The sequence below is a fragment of the Gopherus flavomarginatus genome, chromosome 4, assembly GCF_025201925.1.
Source record: "Gopherus flavomarginatus isolate rGopFla2 chromosome 4, rGopFla2.mat.asm, whole genome shotgun sequence".
Classification (NCBI taxonomy): Eukaryota; Metazoa; Chordata; order Testudines; family Testudinidae; genus Gopherus; species Gopherus flavomarginatus.
Genome location: NC_066620.1, coordinates 61,455,433 through 61,479,917, shown reverse-complemented (window position 1 = coordinate 61,479,917; position 24,485 = coordinate 61,455,433).

The window sequence follows — 24,485 nt, the reverse complement described above, 5'->3', positions numbered from 1 at the left end:
AATGATTTGCACTAGCTCTACCTTGAGTAGATTTTGCCATGTCCTGGGTAGGGTGATCAGACAGCAAATGTGAAAAATCGGGATGGGGATGGGGGGTAATAGGAACCTATATAAGAAAAAGACCCCAAAATCGGGACTGTCCCTATAAAATCGGGACATCTGGTAACCCTAGTTCTGGGGAATTTTAGGATTGTTTTATGCAAAAATTTGGATTGTTAGGAAAACCAGTATTTGGGGTCCCATGGACTGGGGAACAGTTCTCAAGATGAGGATCTCTAGCTATTGGCTTCCTTTAACAGTGAAATCCAGTGCCAGTCTAAGGTTAGTAGCAAGGTGGCAGCATTTGTCTGAAACTCCCCACCCTGTGGACAGGGTAGGTGGTGTGGGTCGAACAATCCTGTGGTAGGAACCCTAGAAGCAGCCAAGTTTGAGCAGAAGGTATGAGCTGAGCTTTATCCTACTGTTGTGGTCAAAGCCCAGACAGGCAGTGAGTTTGCACTTTACATGGTGGGGAGGGGTGTGATACAGTGGACCCAGACACCTGCAGGTCAACTGCTACCCAAACAAATAGTGCCAGTAAATCAAGGCAAAGAATTTTCTACGGGCAGAGAAACAGCTTTCCTTTGAGACTCCAGATTCAGTATCAAAGTGAGACAGTCCCTAGGTAAATGGACAGCACAACCTGTGAACCAGGGCGTGGGGGATTCCGCACTAGAAGGTTGCGTGGAGAACACGAACTATCTTCAGCATGTGGTCCTGCTCTTGCTCCCATTGGCATCCACTGGTGCAGGATTGGGTTCTTTGTGAGCCTTATCTGGGGAACCCTAGTCCTAATCTGCTCGAATTCCCGCCCTTCAGCACCATTGAGCTATGACCCAATACACATTTCCAAATGGTGTTGTGATAAGCCCCCTGTTCCATTGGTGATGGTGCTTGACAAGAGCACCAGGAAGGAAATTAGCTACCACTCCAGAATGAAAGAAGCTCCTTTTTGTGGAAATCGGAGCCAGCTGTTTGCTGACAAAGCAATTCCTCACCAATCATCAACACACGCCAGCCTTCCTCTAGCCTCCACCAGGAGACTCAGGGCCAGCAAGGACAAACTTGCAGAAAGCCCGGCTTTTGAGCATGAATTTCCAGATGGAAGAAGAGGGATTTGTTCTCTAGCCAAAGCTTGGTATTAAGGGAGCACCTGTAGTTGTGGGCCTTTTAGCCCCGGAGTTCTCGCTCCTTGGAAGGGAATCGGAGAGTCAAAGTCCTCACCTTCTTAAACCAGTTCAACATACTGTTGCCATTTCATGTAGTGAATCAGAACAGCGGCATTTGTACCATGACATGTTGGAACTTGCTGTGACATTTACGTTATGTGCGATCCCCTCCTTTTCTTTTTCTATTTACCACCTCCCACGCACCCCCCAGCGGTGCGTGCAAGGCTGCTGTTATATGGGCACAATGCCACATTCATTGCCCAGGCTGTGGCACATAACGTTAATGGGATGAAGTTTGTCATGGGATTTGCACCAGAGACTGACTGCTCCATTAGCGCCCACCGTTATCTGAGAGGGAGCTTCATAGCTGAGTGCTTGCTGCATGGGTAACACACCAGTGGTCCTGTGTGACCTCATCTTCCCAACTCCCCCGTTTGCCTGCCTGACTTTATTTGCCATTTATACACAACCCATTAAACGGCGTCCTTTGAATTCAGACAGCTGAACTGGATGCACCTGGGAAACATCACATACCCTCCCATTGTGCATCTTGTTTGCCTTTAACAACCAATGAGTGGGAAGGGGACATTTTTGAAGACACATACTTGGATGGAGTTAGTCCTTTTCTCCCATGGTAACAAATCTCCTTGTCTTACGCTTGTTAACTTTTACTGACACGGGATTGAAGAAGCAAAGAGAAAGAGAACGTAGTGGAGAGTCTGAGAAGAAGAGGGAGGGTCCAAATTCATCCGTGGTGTAACCATCTTGAGTCAAGTGGAATATTTTTGTTCCAGATAAGCCTACATACACAGTTGTCAGCTGTGTTGTTGAACCTTAATCAAACAGAAAATCTCTGGGTGAAGGGATTGAATCGTGTGCATGGGTATAGAACACTGCTACAATGGGTGACAATGTAATAGGCACATAATTCCAGGAGTGTGAGAGATGTGTCATGGGCTGTTCGTAGTGCTACAGATTAACTTGTGATGACCTTTGAGCATATAAAATAAGAAAGGGAGTCACTGTAGAGTCATGCACCTGCCTCATACTGATCCCCTGTGGAATTTACTAGTCAAATGCAAATATTCTCCAGCCAATTGCAATACACAATAGGGAGCATCAGAACATGGGTAATCGGAACAGTACCTCTAATCCATGGGAGGCACCTTTTAAACATATTGTTCTCCATGCTTTTGTCAAAGGCCTTGCAAAGCCCACTTAGGGGATCGTGCCTCTTGCTATAGTATGAGTGTGATATCAGTGCTTTGCAGTGTGTCCAGTCAGTGGGGAGCAAGCTTGGAGCCCACACTCCAGGATTCCAGAGATCCCTACGTGATGAGGGCTTGCGCTGTAACAGGGCAGCCCGGGGGGGGGGCAAGAGGGGCAATTTGCCCCAGGCCCCGGGTTCCGCAGGGGCCCCCACGAGAGTTTTTCAGGGCTCCTGGAGCGGGGTCCTTCACTCACTCGGGGGCCCCAGAAAACTCTTGCGGGGTCTGGCCCCTGAGCTTCTTCCACTCCTGGTCTTTGCTGGCGGAGGAGTCCTTCCGCTCCGGGACAGAAGGACCCCCCACCATCGCATTACCGCCGAAGCGGGACCTGCCGCCGAAGTGCAACCCGGTCTTCGGCGGTAATTCGGCGGCGGGGGGCCCTTCCGTTCAGGGACCCGCCGCTAAAGTGCCCCGAAGACCCGCGGCAGGGGGCCCCCCGCCACCAAATTACCGCCGACGAGTGGACTGCACTTCAGGCGGCTGGTCCCGCTTCGGCGATAATTCCCCTGCAGGGGGCCCCCGCTGCGGGTCTTCGGGGCACTTCAGCGGCGGGTCCGAGAACAGAAGGGCCCCCCACTGCTGAACAGGGCCGGCTCTAGACATTTTCGCCGCGTGGGGGGCCCCCTGCTACTTGCCGGTCCCATGGCTCTGGTGGACCTCCTGCAGGCTTGGCTGTGGAGGGTCCGCTGGTCCCGCGGCTCCGGTGGACCTCCCGCAGGCATGCCTGCTGATGCTCCACCGGAGCCGCAGGACCAGCGGACCCTCAGCAGGCATGCCTGCGGGAGGTCCACCGGAGCCGCCTGCCGCCAATGGCCCCAGGCCTCCAGAATCCTCTGGGTGGCCCTGGCTGTAATTCACTTTTAACATTATTTCTAGCTGCTTTTCCGCCATAATAAATGGGGGGTGTTTTTAAAGGAATTAATGAAAGACTTAAATAGTAAATCAAAATTTTCAATGCATTTCACGTTTTCTGCTTCAATATTTTCAAGACTACTAGGAAAGCAAATGCAGACACAGGAAATAAAGAACAGATGCACAAGTGCATCGTGGGATATATATAAATTAACATGCAAATGAGTGGCTGTGTGTGTAGCAATAAGGAGTAATAAGACCACACATTTGCCATTGACACGGGGCTGTAATTTCACATGCTGCCAACACCCTAGTGTACCATAGCAGAGCAAACACTGTTCTGTCATTGGCTTTGATAAGCCTGAAGCCAGGTGCATTGGCTAAAAGTACTTAGCCCTTTGCAGACATTAGCTAATCAGTTATCACACTGGACTCCCACAACTGAGCAAACTTTACAGGGGGGCTCACAGACAGACAAGTTCAGTGTGATTTGCCCAAAGCAGCTCACGGAGTAGGTGTCAGAGCTGTAGACATTCCAGGCTCCCAGCCCTGTTCTCAGGACACTCTTCCTCAGGACCAAATCCTGTTTCTCTTTTGCAAATACTAAGTACATGAGACATCCCCATTGGCAGGGAATACAGTCATTCTGTTGCTGCTATTCCAGTCCATGGGCCATAGTGTGGCCTGCACTTCCTTCACCCCCATCCCCATGTACATAAGAAAGTGGTTTGGGCCACTGGATGCACATAGCTGCACCCCTGCTGCCTATCTCCCCAACACTCCAGCAACCCCTTCACCTGCAAAAACACATGGGTGCTGCTCTGGGATGTGCTGCCAGAACACTGCTGTGCAGCACGCATGGATAAGGAGTGCCTCCTGCAGGACTTTTCTCTGGCCTGACCTCCCTCACCGCAGAACCGCAGCAGAGCCCATGCTTTGCAGGCATTGTGCGCCCAGTCAAGAGGGAACAAAGTTTGGTGAATAGCTAGAATCACCTCAGTGATGTCTGCTCAGTTTAATTTCTTCCCCCCTCATGAGGGTGGAGTGGCTTCTGTAGTGCACCGTGTACTCCATACTATGCACAGTAGGAAGGGCAGTGGCTGACCTGCCAGTGGGGCATCAGAGGCACTGCCCCATTCCAAAAAAGCAGAGACTAAAGTGCCATCAAAATGAATGCACCTCCATCGCAGTGCTATGCTCCATTCACAGCTGTTAACAGCCTAGCCTAGCCATCTCTGACATCTGTATGTGCACCATTGCTCTGTGCCGTGTGGAATTAGACCAGCTGGAGTATTTGGGCCAGATCACTGCTTCCCCCAGGGAAAGCATGTGGAAGGAGAGACAGAGGAGTGGGGAGGATGACTCATATTCCATGTGGTTCCCCTCTCAGAGGATTGCCCCAGTTGTTCCATCAAGGGGTTAAGGTTTGCCACACACACCCCGAGACAAGCAGCGCTTCACCCCTAAACTGTGCTGATCCCTCAAGACCCAGGGAGCTGTAGCCTGTTCTATAGCTAAGTATTCCTCACTGAGGGGTTGTGCTAAGTAACGTTGTGAATCATGAGTGGGTAAAGTGAGGGGAGTGACAGAGACCAAGAGCTAGGGCCAGAAATAGGGGGCCTCTGAGTTACTGACAGGAATGTGTCACCCTCCTTTGCTCCATGTAGCAGATTTCCCTAGCATCTGCTGTGATGAAGGTGACACGTGACATGTGTATGCATGTAGAGTGGGGTGGCGGGGAGCTGTGAGAGGCGGATATTCCACTGGGGCCTCAACATGCAGTAGAAATCCCAGAATGAAAAGGGGGGAGGGGTGGTCAAAAGCAAAGGGAGGAGGATAAAGAAAGCAGCAGCAGTGAGTCCCCATTGGTTGTGGGGCGGGGGGCAAGATGGTGAGGGGGTTTCTTCTGGTGAAGGAGCCAAAACAGTTTCTAATGATCTCCAGCTGAGGGAATGAAAATCCTGCTCTGGGATTCATTAATCTGAGTAAAGGCCTCCAGTCCTTTTGTAGGGAGTTTGGGTTATTGGAGGGATCAATTAAAAACCCAGAGAGGGGAGGGTGGGATTATTTTAACATCTGGTCTGTGAAATACTAGTACCTTGTTTGGAACAGTGGCTGGCTGGCCTGACTGTGCAGAGTGCCCCTCTGGGCAATGTATTCAGCAGGCATGTCTTGGTCTTCAGGGGGTGGCATGTGGGGGAATAACATTGGTGGCATCAGCAGGATTAGAGCAGGCATGAAGCAAACACCCAAAGCAGTCAATGCTTCTATCAGAGAATGTGAAACTAAAGAAAAGCCTCCTATCCTAACTCACTGCTGGTGCAACTCCATGAGCTCTAGGGTGGGGGAGCATAACCCCTGCAGGGTAAATCTTGTCCTGTTTTCCTCCATATCGCCATACCCCTCCATGCACACCATCCATCACTTTTAGAACTGAAACCTGACGCTTCGGGCCAGTCATTAGTCAGACTGATGCTGTCTGGCCTGTGAAGAGGAATGAGGGAAACAGGAACTTAATGGGAAGTGAGCCTCAGTGATTTGCTCAGAGGCAGCCTTTGGCCAAAACACAGAGGCCATTTCAGGAAGCCACCGAACTGCACGTCCTTATTCCGTGGGAATAGATTGGAGAGTGAGGGCAGTGGGGTCAGCCCATTCATTTGCCAGGCCTCACACTGGAGCTCCTCAGGGGAGCTATAGAAGCCTTTTGTTCAAAAGCCCCCAATCACTCCGCTGGTTTCAGGTCTGAGCCTCTCTCACCCAGTTCCAACTGAATCCCTGGCTTCCAGGGAAGATTTATGGTTCCCTTTAAAACCATGCAGCAGTTGGTGGTTTCCAATGAGTATCATTTTAAGCCAAACCCCTGACTGAGGGTATGAACCCACACATCCTGAAAAACAAGGGCTGGGGTGTGCAGGGCCAGGGGTTTGCACGAAGCCCTGCAGACTGACACGTATCATAGAATCATAGAATATCAGGGTTGGAAGGAACCTCAGGAGGTCATCTAGTCCAACCCCCGGCTCAAATCAGGACCAATCCCCAACAAAATCATCCCAGCCAGGGCTTTGTCAAGCCTGACCTTAAAAACCTCTAAGGATGGAGATTCCACCACCTCCCTAAGTAACCCATTCCAGTGCTTCACCACCCTCCTAGTGAAAAAGTTTTTTCTAATATCCAACCTAAACCTCCCACATTGCAGCTTGAGATCATTGCTACTTGTTCTGTCATCTGGTACCACTGAGAATAATCTAGATCCATCCTCTTTGGAACCCCCTTTCAGGTAGCTGCTCTGCATCCTCCAGCAGCCACGCTCCTCTCCCCTCCCACCTCACCTCACCTCCGCCTTCTCCCCTGAGTGCGCTGTATCCCCGCTTCTCCTCCCAGTGCATGCCACTGCAAAACAGCTGTTTTGCAGTGTAACAAGCTCTGGGAGGGAAGGGGGAGGAGCAGGAATATGGCAGGCTCAGGGGAGGAGAGGGGGAAGAGCCAGGACTGGGGCGGGGACTTGGGGAAGGGGTTGGACTAGGGGCAGGGAGGGGGCGGAGTTGGGTGGGGAGTTTGGGGAAGGGGTTGGAATGGGGGTGGATTTGGGGTGGATGGGGGTAGGGGTCGAGCACCCACCGGTGCCAACAGAAGTCAGCGTCTATGCTTTCTACTCCTCTCCCCCGAGCCCTGGTTGGGTAGCGTAAGGTGATGAGTCATTCCTGTGCTAGGCTCCAGCCAATCCACAAGCTAGGAACGGGCCTGGTGACTCTCAGGGCAGGTATATAAGCCTCACAAGAGGCCTAGCACCTCAGTCTGCTCAATGTCACTCCAAGGTTTGGAGCTCTTCCCTGCCTGACAGTGGCAACAGATTCCCCAAACATTAGCCTATTCCAGACCTGTTCCTAGTCCTGCTCCAGGCTTGCTCTCACTCCGGCCTTGCTCTGGACTCCTGACTCTGGCTCTGGTCCCACAGCTCTGACCGTGCGGCCTGACCATCCCCATCATGGCTTCTGGTAGGAAACGTTAACCCTGTCCTGTTGCTAGCTGTACTCTCATTGGAAGATGGGAAGGCCATTCTATAAAAGACCAGGGGAAGCGGTATGTGTGCCTGAGTATGTAGTCACTAGGTCTGCACTGCACTTCACTCAGGAATCAGCCTCTGATCTGAGAGCTGGTGGGTTGAAGCTGGAGGAGCCATTGGGCTGCACGGTCACTGATGGAGTTAGAGCTCCATTGTTGAGCACCTTGGATTTATTCATTCTACTTGCATTAACTGTGCCAGTTAATGACAGTGTTGTTCTGACCATGCAGATGAAGTTGTTGGACTGGCTCTGTGACTCTGGGTAAGTTCCCAGCTCCCCAAAGGCTGTAGGAGGGTTTGCCACCCCAAAGCAAGGGGTGAGAGTTTGGAACAACCTATCTTTGGGGGGGCAGTCCCCTCACACAATTCCAGTGACATTCAGACAAATGCACACACACAAGCTCGCTCTCCTTCATGGATCCTCCTCCTTTCTGTCTTGCATCGAGCTCTTCTTCACCTTGCTGTCTGGTCCTGGATTTATTGGCTTTTCTTCTCCTCGGACCTCTTTTCCCATGCAACTGCACATTCTTTGTATGTTTCACAACTCACTCACTCCATGCCCTTGACATCAGGTGGGTTTGATAGATTTTCTGTCCCCAAAGTCATGCTGGGAAGTCAGTTGATGGCTGTCCCTCCCTGGCCAAGAGCTTTGCCAGACAGAGTTAAAAAGAGGGGCTGTTGCTACAGGGTCCCTTCTTGTGCCAGCTGTCAACAAACAGTATGGAAAGTAAATAGCAACTTTTGCTCCCACCCTTCATAAGCACAGACCAATACTTAGCCTGAAGACAGGTCACTGTTTCCATTCTGAGAAGGCCATTTTGTGTCATACCCTGAAGCATCTTGAAAGAAGAAAAAAACTCCATTTACTCCCTTTTTCTGTCTCCCCTCTCCACCCTTCCCCCACACTTTTTGTGGCCTCTAGAATATCGTGACCAACACCCACAAGGCTTAAAGTGAACAGATGTCCTGATTTTATAGGGACAGTCCTGATATTTGGGGCTTTTTCTTATATGGGCCCTATTACCCCCACCCTCCTCCTGATTTTTCACACTTGCTATCTGGTCACCCTAACAAGGCTAGAATATCTAACCTAGGGCGCTAGAACAATTTGTATAGTGTGGGTACTGAGAGTCATTGAACTAATCTGTAAACCTTGTCTATGACAGAAACCTCTTCAAGATGGGGTGTGGCAGCACCCCTAGTTCCAGCAACTCTGATCTAACCTTTTCCTCTTTGAAAGTTGAGCCCCTGAGGTTAGTCTCGTGTCAGATTCCATATTTTCCCTGAGCTAGTCAAGGGATTATTTAGCGAAGGAGAGGAATCTTTATATTAAAGATAGGCCAGAACCATCTCTGGATCTGGATCCAGGTTGGAACTTGCTAAGCCAAGTCCAAATGCCAATTTCCATCACCCTGAAATCGGTAACAATTCAGATTTGCAATCCTAGTATTTAGGATTGCACAGGTCCAGGTAGGGTTTGGCTTGTTCTCTTTGCAAGATGAGAAGTTTGTATCTGGATCTACAGTTGGGATTGAGGATTCTTGTCTTCTGCTACGTTATATAGACTCTTTCATCCAAATGGATCCCAAAGTGCTTTATAAACCTATATAAAGGTTTTATAACTATCCCTCTGTCCATTGCCGCAATGACACTACTAGTGGGGAGCATTGCAGATCCAGAAAAACACCCCCCAATGATGCCAAGGAGTTTCATTCATGAGATGAAGAAGCAATTGCATCCAGTTGTAATTTTAGGGGGAATTTAAGGTAGGCAGAATGTAACTATCCCGACTGGAATGTTCCAAGAACAGAGTAGCACCCCCTTCTTGTCATGGGATTTTCATTGTCCTGGCATGGTCAGGACCTTGATCTTACCTGCCATCCAAAAGACTGTACCCCCTGCAGCACAGTGCCTCCCGCCAGCATGCTGGGACATGGTTCTAACAGGGAGTCAGAGAGAAGTGTGCCACCTACTGTGAAGCATCAACAAGCTTCTTGTCAGTCTCATGGCTCACAGAACCATGGTCTCAGTGCCTAGGGCACCGGCCTAGGGCTTGGATGACCTGGGCTCAAGTCCCTGTCCTTCCCCAAACCTCCTCTGTGACCATGGGCAAGTCACATAGACTCAGATCCACAAAGGTATTTAGGTTCCTAATTACAGTGGATGTTAGGAACCTAAATACCTTTGTGGGTCTGGGCCTTTGCCTTTCTGTTCCTCAGTTCCCATCTGTAAAATGGGAATTATAGTACTGCGCTGCCTCCCAGGGGTGGCAGGAGGATAAATGAATGAAAGATTGTGAGGTACTCATAAATGTCACATTCAGGACAACACACCTATATTCCCCCTCCATGGTCCGGCAAGAGCACTCAAACTCAGGCTCCCAGCTCCCCCATCATCACCTTTCTTAGGCGGAAACACAAGTCTTGCTCCCTCCTAACTGGGATCTCTTCAGGCTAATGGTTTCCTGACTACACTTTGAGTTCCGCAGCAAGTCAGACTGCCTCAGGAGGACTGCTTTGCTATAAACAGTGTAACTGCCCCTAGGTATAAGGCACCACACAGCCCTTTCTGAGCAAGCACATTTATGCTTCAGGTAAAAGCTTTACAGAGAAAAGAGCTAAACAATAAAAGAACCTACACAAGTGCTAACAAGCTTACCGGAGATCACCCCCAACTCCAACAAGGATTCTGGTCAGTGAACAGTCCTTCAGACCCCACCCAAGGGGTTTTTCCAAGCTCACAAGTTCATAACAACTGTTAGCTCAGAACAAGCACCCCTATAAATCTGAAAATCACTCCTTTATGCAGTTTGGTCTGGTCTGGTCCTCATGTAACAAGTGATCAGCAGACAGTGGGTTTCTCCTCAGGGAGCAGCTTCATTTTTTAATACAATGAGCTGCTAAAATACTAAAACTTAATTCTGTAAGATATAATTTAATTCAATAATTTTGGGCCAGGAAATTGCTGTGCCCATCACAATAAGTATCATTCACAGATAGTCAACTGCTTCCCTTCGCTGTTAGGATCCCTTATAAAATAGGGTGACTGGGAATTTCTGAGCCTCTCTGAATGGGCTAGTTTGAGTCTGTTGACCCAAAACCCAACCTCACAAGTGTAGCAGTCTCAATGCCACCATGACATTGATGTTCATGTTGCCAGGTGATTGTGCTACAGCTGCAGTCCAGAAGAACTCATGCTCCAGGAACCCATCCCCAGAGCAAAGGTGGTTGCAGAGGGCTCATGATACGGGTGTGTGACAGGACATGAAGAGCCCACAATTTGGGAGGTGAACTGTGAGAGTGGTAGGAGGGTCTCTACAGCAGGTGGCATTCCAGAAACCCTTTATGGAACATCATGAAAGAGAAGTCAAGAGAGTTCTCCATGCTGACAGCCCCTCTCTATCACGCATGCTTCATCCTCATAGCATGAACTCTACTCTGCTAAGCATCATGATATGTATGTTACTATGTGAACACATTGTGATGCAATCAGAGTTTGAAGAAACTATGAGCCTAGAACCTGAGCAAGCCCCATATTTCTTTGGATGTATTCTCTCTGTAAAATACCATTTCCCCCAATCCCTATCTTCCTTACTCAAATGGATCGAGCTAGAGCCTCTCTTAGCAAAGATCTCTGAGATGCTTAAGGCCTGAAAGGTGCTAGAGAGAACCAAATCTTGTGTTTTTCATAGATTTGTTTTGTCCCAAAACCCATTGCCAGAGCTAGACAACACAGTTACCGTATTAAATAGCAGGAGAGGGAGGGAAGGGGATGGGGAGTGTGTTAAGAAGCACTGGTATGGAAGTAAAGATACAACATGTTTTCAAAAGAGAGTTAGAGAATAAGTGAAGAGATGGAGACTCAGAGAAGCCAAGAGATACAGGAAGGGTGCTCTAGACTTAAAGAGCTGCAAAGGAGAAGACTCTTGCACCAATAATGCCAAGATGATGAGGAGGAAGTGAAGGGCTACCAAGGGCATATCTGAGTAGAGAGTGTGGGAGGGCTGTAAAAAGATGTCAGACCCGAATTCTCCTTTCTCTGGGATATTATACCCCTGTAACTCCATTGACTTCTGTGGGGTTGCTCTGGATTTTCACTATGTCCGTGAGAGGGGAATCAGGCTCCGGGATCTTGAGAGAGGTGGAATTAGCTCTGTCATGAAAGATTTTAAAATATAAGGAGGGCAGTTTTGATCTGGACCTTGACACAAGCAGGGAGGGGAGCCAGTGGAGTTGTTTGAGGCCAGGTTTGATGGCCAGAGATGGCAAGCACTGACACACAGCATACCCCTCGCTGCACAACTTCAGAAAACTGGTTTACAATAATCTGTTGTCCAGTGCAGCATTGGAAACCCGATCTTAGAAAACTCCAGTATCATCTCTCGATTTCAGTAGTTGTTATTATCCATATGCTAAACAATACCAGTGCCTTATTGGAAGCATATTTGCAGACGTTTAACAGCAATTAAATGCACATGCATCTCTCACATGAGAGTTTAGGCTCCGGGAATATGGTTTTAATAGAGTGGTATTTAGTTTACATGCCGTGAGTGTGATATTAAATCTAAATGAAAACCTCATTGGAGATGACTATTTTTAAAGTGTTGTGGCCTTTGCAGCTGGAAGCAGGATCCCTGGGTAAGAAGTGAGAACTGCTTTGGAGGTGCTCAGACTGGTAAAAGTGTGAGGATCGCACAAGTGTAACTAACCTACATAAATATAAGGGCACTCTGGTCATGAGTGGGGATTGAACCCAGAAATGTTCCTCACCCAAAGCACAAGACTTGAGTCTGAACTAAAGCAGTGTAGGCTAGTAAAAGGCTGTTGAAATCACTGTGACCTGCCACTAGAGGGAGACATGATCACATGCACTATGGTAGATGCACCTAGACCATGTCTCTCGCTACTTGCTGCTGGCCACAGTGACTTTAACACCTGGTAAAAATTCCATCAATTTTGCCTCACTCCTTCTTGTAATTTTTCATTTTGGGGATATCTCTGCACATCCTGGCTCTGGACTAGAGAGGAAGCAGGAGGCGCATTCTGGCTGGAAGCAGGCAATCCTGGAAAGCTCACCGGACAGCCCTTCTCAGGAGAGGTTCAGCCCCATTTTTGCAGACCAAAGAAGTGTTCTGAGTGCAATCTCCACTCTAGTTCACAGGAGCAGCTGGTGCTCAGAACCTTTCAGGACCAGGCCCACAGTTGGGGTGCAGGCAGCTGTTCTTTGGGAGCTCATCTAAAACAAGATTTGTCTGTTGTGAAAACACACTTCCCTGATCCCTGGGGTTACAGAGTGTGGAATCATAAATCCTAGCCCTTTAAAATTCCTCCAGTCCTAGAGGAAGATGCTTAGGATAATTCAGCGGAATTCACCCTGCAGGTAGGAAATCCTCTGTAGGACAGGAGGAATTTTAAACGGCTCCCAGAAGTAGTGTGAGCTAGTGATTCAGGCACTTAACTCGGAGTCAGGAGCCTTGGGTTCTCCTTCTGACTCTTTCAGTGAGAGCAACCTTCAGAAAATCACTGTGTCTCTCTGTGCCTCAATTTCTCTGCTCACCCTGTATCTGTCTTACATTTTTAGAGGGTAGGCTTTTGGGGGCAGAAACTGTCTCTTACTATGTGTTTGTAGAGTGCCTGCACCATAGGTGCCAACTCCGTGGGTGCTTCGGGGCTGGAGCACCCACAGAAAAAAATAGTGGGTGTTCAGTACCCACCAGAAGCCCTGCAGATCAGTGCCTCCCCATCCCCCCTTCAAGCATCTCCTGTCCTCTGGTGATCAGCTGTTCAGCAGTGTTCAGGAGGCACTGGTGTGCAGAGAGGGAAGAGTGGGAGCAGGAAAGGGAAGGGAGTGGGAAGAAGTGGGGTAGGGGCTTGGAAGAACGCGTGGAGTGGGGAGTCAAGCATCCCCTGGGATGTTAGTAAGTCAGTGCCTATGCCTTGGCACAGAGGGGTCTCAATCTCAGCTGGGGGCTTGTGAGTGCTAAAGTAATACAAATAATAAAAAAACAACAAGCCTTGTTGTCTCCATGTGTAGGCGAGTGAGATTTTGGAAGATAATGCCTATCAACGAGCCGTTCCTTGGAAGCCTTAAATCAAGGCTGGGTATCTGTCTAAAAAAGATGCTCTAGCTCAGCCAGAAGTGATGAGCATGATGCAGAAATTACTGGGTGAGCTTCTCTGGCCTGTGCTATGCAGGAGGTCAGACTAGATGACCATAATGGTCCCTTCTGGTCTTAAAATTCATGACCACTGCTTAGAGTTAATTTCTTTGCCATATATTGCGTTGAGGACTTTGCTGCAAAGGAAGTTGCTGTGGGAATAAAGGGGCTGAGATTAAATGGTACCTTCTCTTCTCAATAATAAAAACTGAGCTGATTGGCCTGTGCTGAGTTTTTCTGCCTAAGAGCCATGCCTGGCTAATGTCAATGTTTACCTAGGAGATAGCAGAGCTGTCAGGATACACTCCATGTGGCCACACATGGAAACACAGACAGGATTCCTTGGCTCAAAAGGATGACTGAAGTAGTGGCGGAGGTTACAATCACAGCAAAAAAAAAAAAAAAAAAAACCCAACAAATCACAGTCACACAGCCAGCTAATGCAACCGCTCCTATTTTTACTTGGCAATTTACATCCCTGGCTCCCTTACTTAATTCATCCATTATTAATCTTCAACAAATATCTCCCAGTTCTGTCGAGATAGTAAATCAGAGACTCTTTGAAGAAGCTGGGCTGCAGAACAACAACAGATCCACTTTTTGAAATAAACATTTTAGGGATGAATTCTCTCTTTGATATGTGGCATGCAACCCCCATCCTACACGCCGCTGAGATTAACACATTACTTTCTGCTAACACACTGACACTGTGTTAATGGACATAGCAGAGTTCCAAGCATGACATAAATGTAACACACACACACACACATACACACACAAAATACTATGTTAAAAGAACATTATTAAGGTTGCAAAGTCAAGCACTCAAAAAAATGGCAGCAGTGGTAGCACAGCACCTCCTAGTTCTATGCAGGGCTAATGGTCAGTCACAACTCAGAGGGAGAATGCCACTTTCTGATCTGACATCACATCACGCAATATTCAGGCTTCTCCTTTAAGAATTCACATCCATGTTCTGACCTGGACTGACCTTGATTAATTGATATGAACTGACAGGCTCTCAGCAGGAGGTAGGAGAACTGTGAGAGTATTGTCTGAGCTGCAAGCTGATGCCCACTCTGTTTGCAGGGCAGCCTGAAGCTGGGAGCATGAAGTTAAGGGAGGTGAGATTCCATGAAGCACTGTGTAAGGGAAAATCACTGCTTCTCAATACTCTTAATGGTCAAGCACCCGTGTATTCTGCAGTTTGTTGGCCACAGAACTGGGCTTCTAGAATCCAAGATTTCATTTTAAAATATGTTTCTAGCTGTTATAGTCATGAAAAACAAATCTTGAAGATATGACTTGAGTGTAATTGATACAGCATTGTCTTCGTGAGTCTGCAGAGAGCCTGAAACAACAGCTCTGAGAGTGATGAACTTTTTCCATCTCAAAAATCTTGTTAACTCTGAAACCTAAAGATGATGATTCAGGTGTCAGTTTTGTTTAACTGTTTCACTGTTGAGCATTTTGTCAGAAACATGCAGCTGAGGTTTCAGTGCCACAATCCTAACCAGCCTCTCACATCTGCCCTGCTACCGAAAGCACCATGTGCCCCTTGCTCAACTGCCAAAACCTCCAGCTTCCCCGCTGACAGCATTTTCAAGCAGATGCTTGTTGTCAACACAGAAATCTTTGGCATATCAAAAAATGAAAATGTGGCAACAGCTGGGGGCTGTGTGGGGAGCCCCTGGACACCACTCCAGACTGACTGGGGAAGCCCCCTGCACTGGGGACATTCCATGGGGCCATCTCTGCCAGTTACCCACCCAAGGCATAAAGGGGTGGATCATAACAGGTATCAGACCCAAGCCTTCCAGTTCCATAACCTCCCACTCCCATTTGCGCCAGGTTGTAAGAGGCCTGGCCATCCCCCAAAGTGGATTGGAGTTAGGGGGTTCATATTATGCTCTGAGGCAACCCACCCTGGCTTTTAGCAGTCAGTCCAGTGGAGATATGTTCCCAGAATCAGCATGCACTGCAGTGAGGACAGGGTAAGTTGGAATATAAGTGGCTTATTGAATCAGTTTCTTCATATTCCCTTCCTCAGCTCCCCCAAAAACAGCAAAGCAAAGGAAGGACTGAAGAAATCATCTGACACAAATTAATTTCCTGTAAATACTGCTGAGTGAGTTTAACCAACCCCTGACATCCGACACAGTTCAAGTGCTGGTGAGACAATTTAACAAGGGGGATCCGGTGAGCTCTATAGGCCTCAGTGTGAGCTGGAAGCAAACCATGCCGAGCTGTTGTTGATTCATCTCAGGGAAGCAGAGGAAGGGGCTGGTGTTTAGACAGATGTAGGTTGTATATCACAGACAGAAGGGCTGAGCAGAATGCAGAGTTCCAAATTGTCTGTTGTGCATTTTTTTCCCCATTACGGTTTTAACTATCTCAAAAGAACTTTCACTCCAGCTGCTTCTCAGCCTAACACTCCAAGCCGTTGAAGGCTGCATTGATTGAGGTTTGTGGATGAGATGCTCTCTGCTGAGAAGTGGACTATGTATTTTCAGTCAGGCAGAGATCAGTGAGGGATATTTGATTGTGAGTGATGGCTGCAAGAGAAATGGAGACACAGAGACGATGTGACTGGTCCCAAGTTGCAGAACTGTGAATAGAACTCATGAGTCCCAGGCTAATGCTCTAACCACTCTCTCCTTTCTCTTTTCAGATGCTTAACCATTTAGTTTTTTGCTTCTATCTCAGGAATCTTGCTGTTTCCTGTCTCGGGATTCACTAAAGCCTGCAACAAGAAGGGCTGACTTCAGTGTGGTTGACACTTGTGCGAGAGAAGAGCCCAGGCTGTCCTACTTCCATAGAGCAGGTTAGGACACAGGAACTAAACTTCCAGTCCCGTATCTGAAGAGAGGCTGGAAGGAATTTGTGGGCATTCTATTAAAGGTAGACAAACATCACTAGGTCCCAGGGGTTCCATTCAGGTGAGTATCCAGAAGTCTAGGGGCCTGATTCTCCTCTGACTTATACTAGATTTACACTAGTCTGATGCCACTGGTGTCACTTGATTTATTCCTGATTTACATCCATGTCAGTAAGAGGAAAATCAAGCCCTGGATTCTCACCTGAACCTTAGCCAAGACTCTTAGCTCTGAAAACCCTGAAAAAACTGGGTTTCTCATGAGATTTCTCATAATACTTCTCTTAGGTCAAGTTAGGAATGCAATGATAACAGCCCCTCTCAGGATATTTGAATGAACACTAATACTAGTGCAGTGGCTCCCAAACTTTAACAACCTGTGAACCCCTTTCACAAAAATGTCAAGTCTCGTGAACCCTCTCCTAAAAATGAATTTTTCCAAGGATTTTCTCCTTTACCTGAGTATAAATTATAAAAGCAGTGATCTTGGAAATACACAGATTGCTTTTATGACATGCTTATTACACACTGTTTATTATTAATCATTACAGTATTTTTATTACATTATGAAAACGGCAACACTCTTCCCAGATCTCACTTTTGTAGCTTGTATCACTTTGAATAAGTCTGTTATAAGACTAGATTTCTATATTTCATCAAGGAGTATCAGATGTGAAACAGCAGGAAGGCATTTAAGAAGTCAACTCAGAGATTTCCTCCTACACAAGCATGCAGGCCTTGAGCAGTCCAGGCAAACAACACATGTTACAACAAAGCTTAAACTTGTTCTTCATAATAATTTTAAAAACAACACTAGCTGCTTATTTCATTTTAAAAACAGCAAAAAATATCCACCTCCCTTTCCATTTCTTATAAGGAGTCTTGAAGTTGCAGACGATACCAAACTGGGAGAGATTGCAACTGCTTTGGAGGACAGGGTCAAAATTCAAAATGATCTGGACAAATTGGAGAAATGGTCTGAGGTAAACCTGATGAAGTTCTATAAAGACAAATGCAAAGTGCTCCACTTAGGAAGGAACAATCAGTTTCACACATACAGAATGGGAAGAGACTATCTAGGAAGGAGTATGGCAGAAAGAGATCTAGGGGTCATAGTGGACCACAAGCTAAATATGAGTCAACAGTGTGATACTGTTGCAAAAAAGCAAACGTGATTCTGGGATGCATTAACAGGTGTGTTGTAAACAAGACACGAGAAGTCATTCTTCCGCTCTACTCTGCGCTGGTTAGGCCTCAGCTGAAGTATTGTGTCCAGTTCTGGGCACCACATTTCAAGAAAGATGTGGAGAAATTGGAGAGGGTCCAGAGAAGAGCAACAAGAATGATTAAAGGTCTTGAGAACATGACCTATGAAGGAAGGCTGAAAGAATTGGGTTTATTTAGTTTGGAAAAAAGAAGACTGAGAGGGGACATGATAGCAGTTTTCAGGTATCTAAAAGGGTGTCATTAGGAGGAGGGAGAAAACTTGTTCACCTTAGCCTCTAATGATAGAACAAGAAGCAATGGGCTTAAACTGCAGCAAGGGAGATTTAGGTTGGACATTAGGAAAAAGTTCCTAACTGTCAGGGTAGTTAAACACTGGAATAAATTGCCTAGGGAGGTTGTGGAATCGCCATCTCTGGAGATATTTAAAAGTAGGTTAGATAAATGCCTATCAAGAATGGTCTAGACAGTATTTGGTCCTGCCATGAGGGCAGGGGACTGGACTCGATGACCTCTCGAGGCCCCTTCCAGTCCTAGAGTCTATGAATCTATAAGTTTAAATCTCCTCAGTGTGATAGATAGGCTTGCTTTGATCTGCTTAGCTCTTGGAAGTCCAGGGGCTATGGGCTGCTGGCCCTGTGCTGCCCGGGGTCCATAGGGACGGCTCTGTCCACCATTAGGGATTTTTTTCCCGAGAAACCCCTGTAACATTTTGTGAACCCCCCAGCATGTTTGTGTCTGGTAGCCCAGTTTAGAGACACGGGGCCAGATCCTCAAGTGGTGTGAATCAGTGTAAACTCAGCTGACGCCAGAGAACTATGCGGATTTACACTAGCTGAGGATCTGGCCCTCAGAGTTACTGAACATTTTAGAACTTCTGTAAAAGGTCCCAGTTTGAGTGGCGGTTGGTATTCTCCCCAAACTGATTCTTCTGTTCTCATGCTGTAGCCACTGAGATGAAAAAAAATACTTCTGCATGGGAGTAAACACCAGCCTGGTGCCTATCTCCACCGAGCAGTATGGACTCCAGTGAGAGGTAGCCACCCTCTGATCTTGACTTGTTTCAATGGGCTATCCCAGGAGCTGTCAAAAGACATTTATTTCCCTGCTTACATTTTGCTCCTCCAGTCTCATGTGAATGCACAGAGACATTTGCACTTAGGTAGTTTGATGCCACTTTGCAACATTACAATGCCAAAGATCACAAAGCAGATGTCAGATATTGTGTTGTCACTGAAGATGTTTCAGGAGCTTTTCAGTGCCTTGCCTGCAGTATGAAGGACTATCAAAATTAGTAGGGCTGGCCTGGGAATGCCTTAGCAAATCTCAGGCAGATGTTGGACTGACAGATAAAGTCAGAACAAAGCTGTACCTATTGGGTTCCAGGAAGTGGGCAGGCAGAAGCCCACCCACTGCTTAAGTATCCCACCCCCCAGCCTAAAGGGAGAATCTACAGGACCTCAGAACCCAACTGAGTTTGGGGGACAACTAATAAAAGAACAGGATAGGAGTGTGGTCAGAGGGTCAAAAAAAGGGAGCCTGACGGGGACACAGAGCAGAGAACCCCAGGCAGCGCCCATTGCTCCTCGAAGGTGTCAAGGCAGGACAAAGCTGTATCTATTGGGTTTCCAGGGAAGTGGGTGGGTGGAATCCCGCCCACTGCTAAAGGATCCCCCCCCTGCCTAAGGGGAGGACCCACAGGACCTCAGAACCCCACTGATTTCGGGGGACAACTAATAAAAGAACAGGGACAGGAGTGAGGTCAAAGGGTCATAAAAAGGGAACCTGATGGGGACACCGAGCAGAGAAACCCGGACAGCGCCCACTGCTCCTCGAAGGCGTCAAGGCAGGACAAAGCTGTATCTATTGGGTTTCCGGGAAGTGGGTGGGCGGAAGCCCGCCCACTGCTAAAAGATCCCCCCCCTGCCTAAGGAGAGGACCCACAGGACCTCAGAACCCCACTGATTTCGGGGGACAACTAACAAAAGAACAGGGACAGGAGTGCGGTCCAAGGGACATAAGAAGGGAACCTGACGGGGACACCGAGCAGAGAACCCCAGACAGCGCCCACTGCTCCTCAAAGGCGTCAAGGCAGGACAAAGCTGTATCTATTGGGTGTCTGGGAAGTGGGCGGGCAAAGCCTGCCCACTGCTAAAGGATCCTCCCCCAGCCTAAGGGGAGGAACCACAGGGCCACAGAACCCACTGAGTTCGGGGGACAACTAATAAGAGAACAGGGACAGGAGTGAGGTCAAAGGGTCAGAAGAAGGGAACCTGACGGGGACACCGAGCAGAGAACCCCGGACAGCGCCCACTGCTCCTCGAAGGCGTCAAGGGAGCCAGTGGACGCCGCCCAGAGGAACTCCGCCCGGATGAGTGATCGGACCATGGAGCGGAAGCAAGCCCCACAGTCACCGGAGTCTCCATCGGCCAACCTCCCCTCCCTGGTCGCGTGGATGGCCTTTTTTGCCAGAGCAAGGAGGAGGTTGACCAGGAGGTCCCGGGACTTCGTGGGGCCACGGATAGGGAGTGCGTACAGAAGGAGGTGAGGGGAAAAGTGCAACCAGAAACATAAGAGGATGGCAATGAGGAGCCGGTGTAGGGGCTGCAACCTCACGCCGCAGAAGGGGCAGGTGTCCGGGACAGGGGTAAACCGCGCCAAGTACATGCCCGTGCTCACGGCCCCATGGAGGAGCCGCCAACTGATATCCCCAGTGGGCCTTGGGACCAGGGTGGAGTAGAGGCTGGCCCACCAGGGCTCCTCACCCTCCAGAGGTGGCAGGAGGTCCCGCCACTTCATATCGGGCCGGGACACGAGGATGAGGAAGTGAAGGGTGTGGAGCACGAGCGTGTAGAGCTGTTTCCTTGGCACGGTTTGGAAACGGACCGGCTGCAGGTCGTGCAGCCGGCTTGCGGAGAAGGGGCGGGGGGGCCGGTCGGGCCTACGGGGCAGAGGCCCAATGAAAAGGTCCAGAGGGCTTGGGGTGGGAGGTGGGCGAGGCGTGCCCTCCCGCAGGACCCGGTCGAGGTAGGCCCGAGCAGCGGGCGGCAAAGCGGCCTCCGCCTCCTGGAGTACGCGCCGGGGAGTGCAAGGTCTGGAGAGCCCCATGCGGTGAGCGAGCGTCTGGGGATCCAGCCAGCCTCCCTGGTCGTAGTCCAGGAGGTCTCCGACCCTGGTAGCTCCCACCAGGACCAACCTCTGGCGCACCGCGGGGGACTCCGCCACCTGCACACGGAGCTGGGGATTGTGTAGCAGGGGCTCCGCGAGGAGGTCGGCCCCCTCGGTGGCCGCCACGGACCTGGTCGCAGAGAACAGCTTCCAGGTCCGGAGGAGGTCCTGGTAGAAGACCGGCAGCCCGGAGAGGTCTCGCGGAAGACCTCTCGGTTCGAGATAAAGGAGCTGCCGGTCGTATCGGAGCCCTCGGAAGCGGCGCACGAAGGCGTGCGCCAGGGCTCTCCACGCTGGACTACCCGCACCATAAAGGAGCCTCTGCAGTGCCTGGAGGCGGAAGACGTGGACCTGAGTGCGCAGGCACTTCAGGCCCTGCCCTCCCTCCTCCAGGGGCAGGTGGAGTACCCCTGCAGGGACCCAGTGCAGTCCTGGCCAAAAGAACTCCAGAACCACCTTCCGGAGGTCGGCCAGGAGACCCGGGGCCGGGACCAGGGTGTTGAGCCGGTACCAGAGCATGGACAGGACCAGTTGGTTGAGCACCAGTGCCCTCCCTCGAAGGGAAAGGCACCGGAGGAGTCCTGTCCATTTCCAGAGCCGCTCCGCCACCCTGCCCAGCAAACCTTGCCAGTTCTCCGGCGGAGACGGATGCGTGGCGGAAAGGTAAACGCCGAGATAGAGCAGCGGACCCGCACTCCACCGGATGGCCTGAAGCGCGGGTGGGAGGGAGCCTGCCTGCCACCCGTCCCCGACCACCAGGCCAGAGCTCTTGACCCAGTAGACCCGGGCGGAGGAGGCCGCCGAGTACACCGCCTGGCAGGCCTCCACCCGCGCCAAGTCGCCCGGGTCCTGGACCACGAGGAGCACATCGTCGGCGTACGCCGACAGGACCAGCCGCAGCTCCGGCTCCCGAAGCACCAACCCCGTCAACCTCCTGCGGAGGAGACAGAGGAAGGGCTCGATGGCCAGAGCGTACAGCTGGCCCGAGAGGGGGCACCCCTGCCGCACTCCCCGCCTGAAGCTGACTGGCTCGGTCAGGGTCCAGTTGAGCCTGACCAGACACTCTGCGGAAGCGTACAGCACCTGGAGAAAACCCACAAACTGGGACCCGAAGCCCAACGCTCGCAGAGTGCCCAGGAGATACCCGTGGTCCACCCTGTTGAACGCCTTCTCCTGATCCAGGGACAGGAGGGCGAACGACAGACCATCCCTGCACCCAAGCTCCAAGAGATCCCGGACCAGATAGAGGTTATCGAAGATGCTACGGCCCGGGACGGTGTAGGTCTGGTCTGGGTGGATCACGTCCTCCAGCACGGACCCCAGCCGCAGCGAGATGGCCTTGGCGATGATTTTGTAGTCCGTGCTGAGGAGCGAGACGGGACGCCAATTCTGTAAATCGCGGAGGTCCCCCTTCTTCGGCAATAAGGCGAGCACAGCTCGCCTGCACGAAAGAGGGAGGACCCCGCCCTGCAAGGACTCAAAGCTGTACCTATTGGGTGTCTGGGAAGTGGGCGGGTGAAGCCCGCCCACTGCTAAAGGATCCTCCCCCAGCCTAAGGGGAGGAACCACAGGGCCACAGAACCCACTGAGTGCGGCGGACAACTAATAAAAGAACAGGGACAGGAGTGAGGTCAAAGGGTCAGAAGGAGGGAACCTAACGGGGACACCGAGCAGAGAACCCCGGACAGCGCCCACTGCTCCTCGAAGGCGTCAAGGGAGCCAGTGGACGCCGCCCAGAGGAACTCCGCCCGGATGCGTGATCGGACCATGGAGCGGAAGCAAGCCCCACAGTCACCGGAGTCTCCATCAGCCAACCTCCCCTCCCTGGTCGCGTGGATGGCCTTTTTCGCCAGGGCGAGGAGGAGGTTGACCAGGAGGTCCCGGGACTTCGTGGGGCCACGGATAGGGAGTGCATACAAAAGGAGGTGAGGGGAAAAGTGTAACCAGAAACGTAAGAGGATGGCTGTGAGGAGCCAGTGTAGGGGCTGCAACCGGGCACACTCTAAGTAAACATGCGCCAGGGTCTCCCTCACGCCGCAGAAGGGGCAGGTGTCCGGGACAGGGGTAAACCGCGCCAAGTACACGCCCGTGCTCACGGCCCCATGGAGGAGCTGCCAACTGATATCCCCAGTGGGCCTTGGGACCAGGGTGGAGTAGAGGCTGGCCCACCGGGGCTCCTCACCCTCCAGAGGTGGCAGGAGGTCCCGCCACTTCGTATCAGGGCGGAACACGAGGGTGAGGAAGTGAAGGGTGTGTAGCACGAGCGTGTAGAGCTGTTTCCTTGGCGCGGTTTGGAAACGGACCGGCTGCAGGTCGTGCAGCCGGCTTGCGGAGAAGGGGCGGGGGGGCCGGTCGGGCCTACGGGGCAGAGGCCCGATGAAAAGGTCCGGAGGGCTCGGGGTGGGGGGTGGGCGGGGCGTGCCCTCCCGCAGGACCCGGTCGAGGTAGGCCCGAGCAGCGGGCGGCAAAGCGGCCTCCACCTCCTGGAGTACGCGCCGGGGAGTGCAAGGTCTGGAGAGCCCCATGCGGTGAGCGAGCGTCAGGGGATCCAGCCAGCCTCCCCGGTCGTAGTCCAGGAGGTCTCCGACCCTGGTGGCTCCCGCCAGGACCAGCCTCTGGCGCACCGCGGGGGACTCCGCCACCTGCACACGAAGCTGGGGATTGTGTAGCAGGGGCTCCGCGAGGAGGTCGGCCCCCTCGGTGGCCGCCACGGACCTGGTCGCAGAGAACAGCTTCCAGGTCCGGAGGAGGTCCTGGTAGAAGACCGGCAGCCCGGAGAGGTCTCGCGGAAGACCCCTCGGTTCGAGATAAAGGAGCTGCCGGTCGTATCGGAGCCCTCGGAAGCGGCGCAGGAAGGCGTGCGCCAGGGCTCTCCATGCTGGACTACCCGCACCATAAAGGAGCCTCTGCAGTGCCTGGAGGCGGAAGACGTGGACCTGAGTGCGCAGGCACTTCAGGCCCTGCCCTCCCTCCTCCAGAGGCAGGTGGAGTACCCCTGCAGGGACCCAGTGCAGTCCTGGCCAAAAGAACTCCAGAACCACTCTCCGGAGGTCGGCCAGGAGACCCGGGGCCGGGACCAGGGTGTTGAGCCGGTACCAGAGCATGGACAGGACCAGTTGGTTGAGCACCAGTGCCCTCCCTCGAAGGGAAAGGCAACGGAGGAGTCCTGTCCATTTCCGGAGCCGCTCCGCCACCCTGCCCTGCAAACTGTGCCAGTTCTGCGGCGGAGACGGATGCGTGGCGGAAAGGTAAACGCCGAGATAGAGCAGCGGACCCGCACTCCACCGGATGGCCTGAAGCGCGGGTGGGAGGGAGCCTGCCTGCCACCCGTCCCCGACCACCAGGCCAGAGCTCTTGACCCAGTAGACCCGGGCGGAGGAGGCCGCCGAGTACACCGCCTGGCAAGCCTCCACCCGCGCCAAGTCACCTGGGTCCTGGACCACGAGAAGCACATCGTCGGCGTACGCCGACAGGACCAGCCGCAGCTCCGGCTCCCGAAGCACCAACCCCGTCAACCTCCTGCGGAGGAGACAGAGGAAGGGCTCGATGGCCAGAGCGTACAGCTGGCCCGAGAGGGGGCACCCCTGCCGCACTCCCCGCCTGAAGCTGACCGGCTCGGTCAGGGTCCAGTTGAGCCTGACCAGACACTCTGCGGAAGCGTACAGCACCT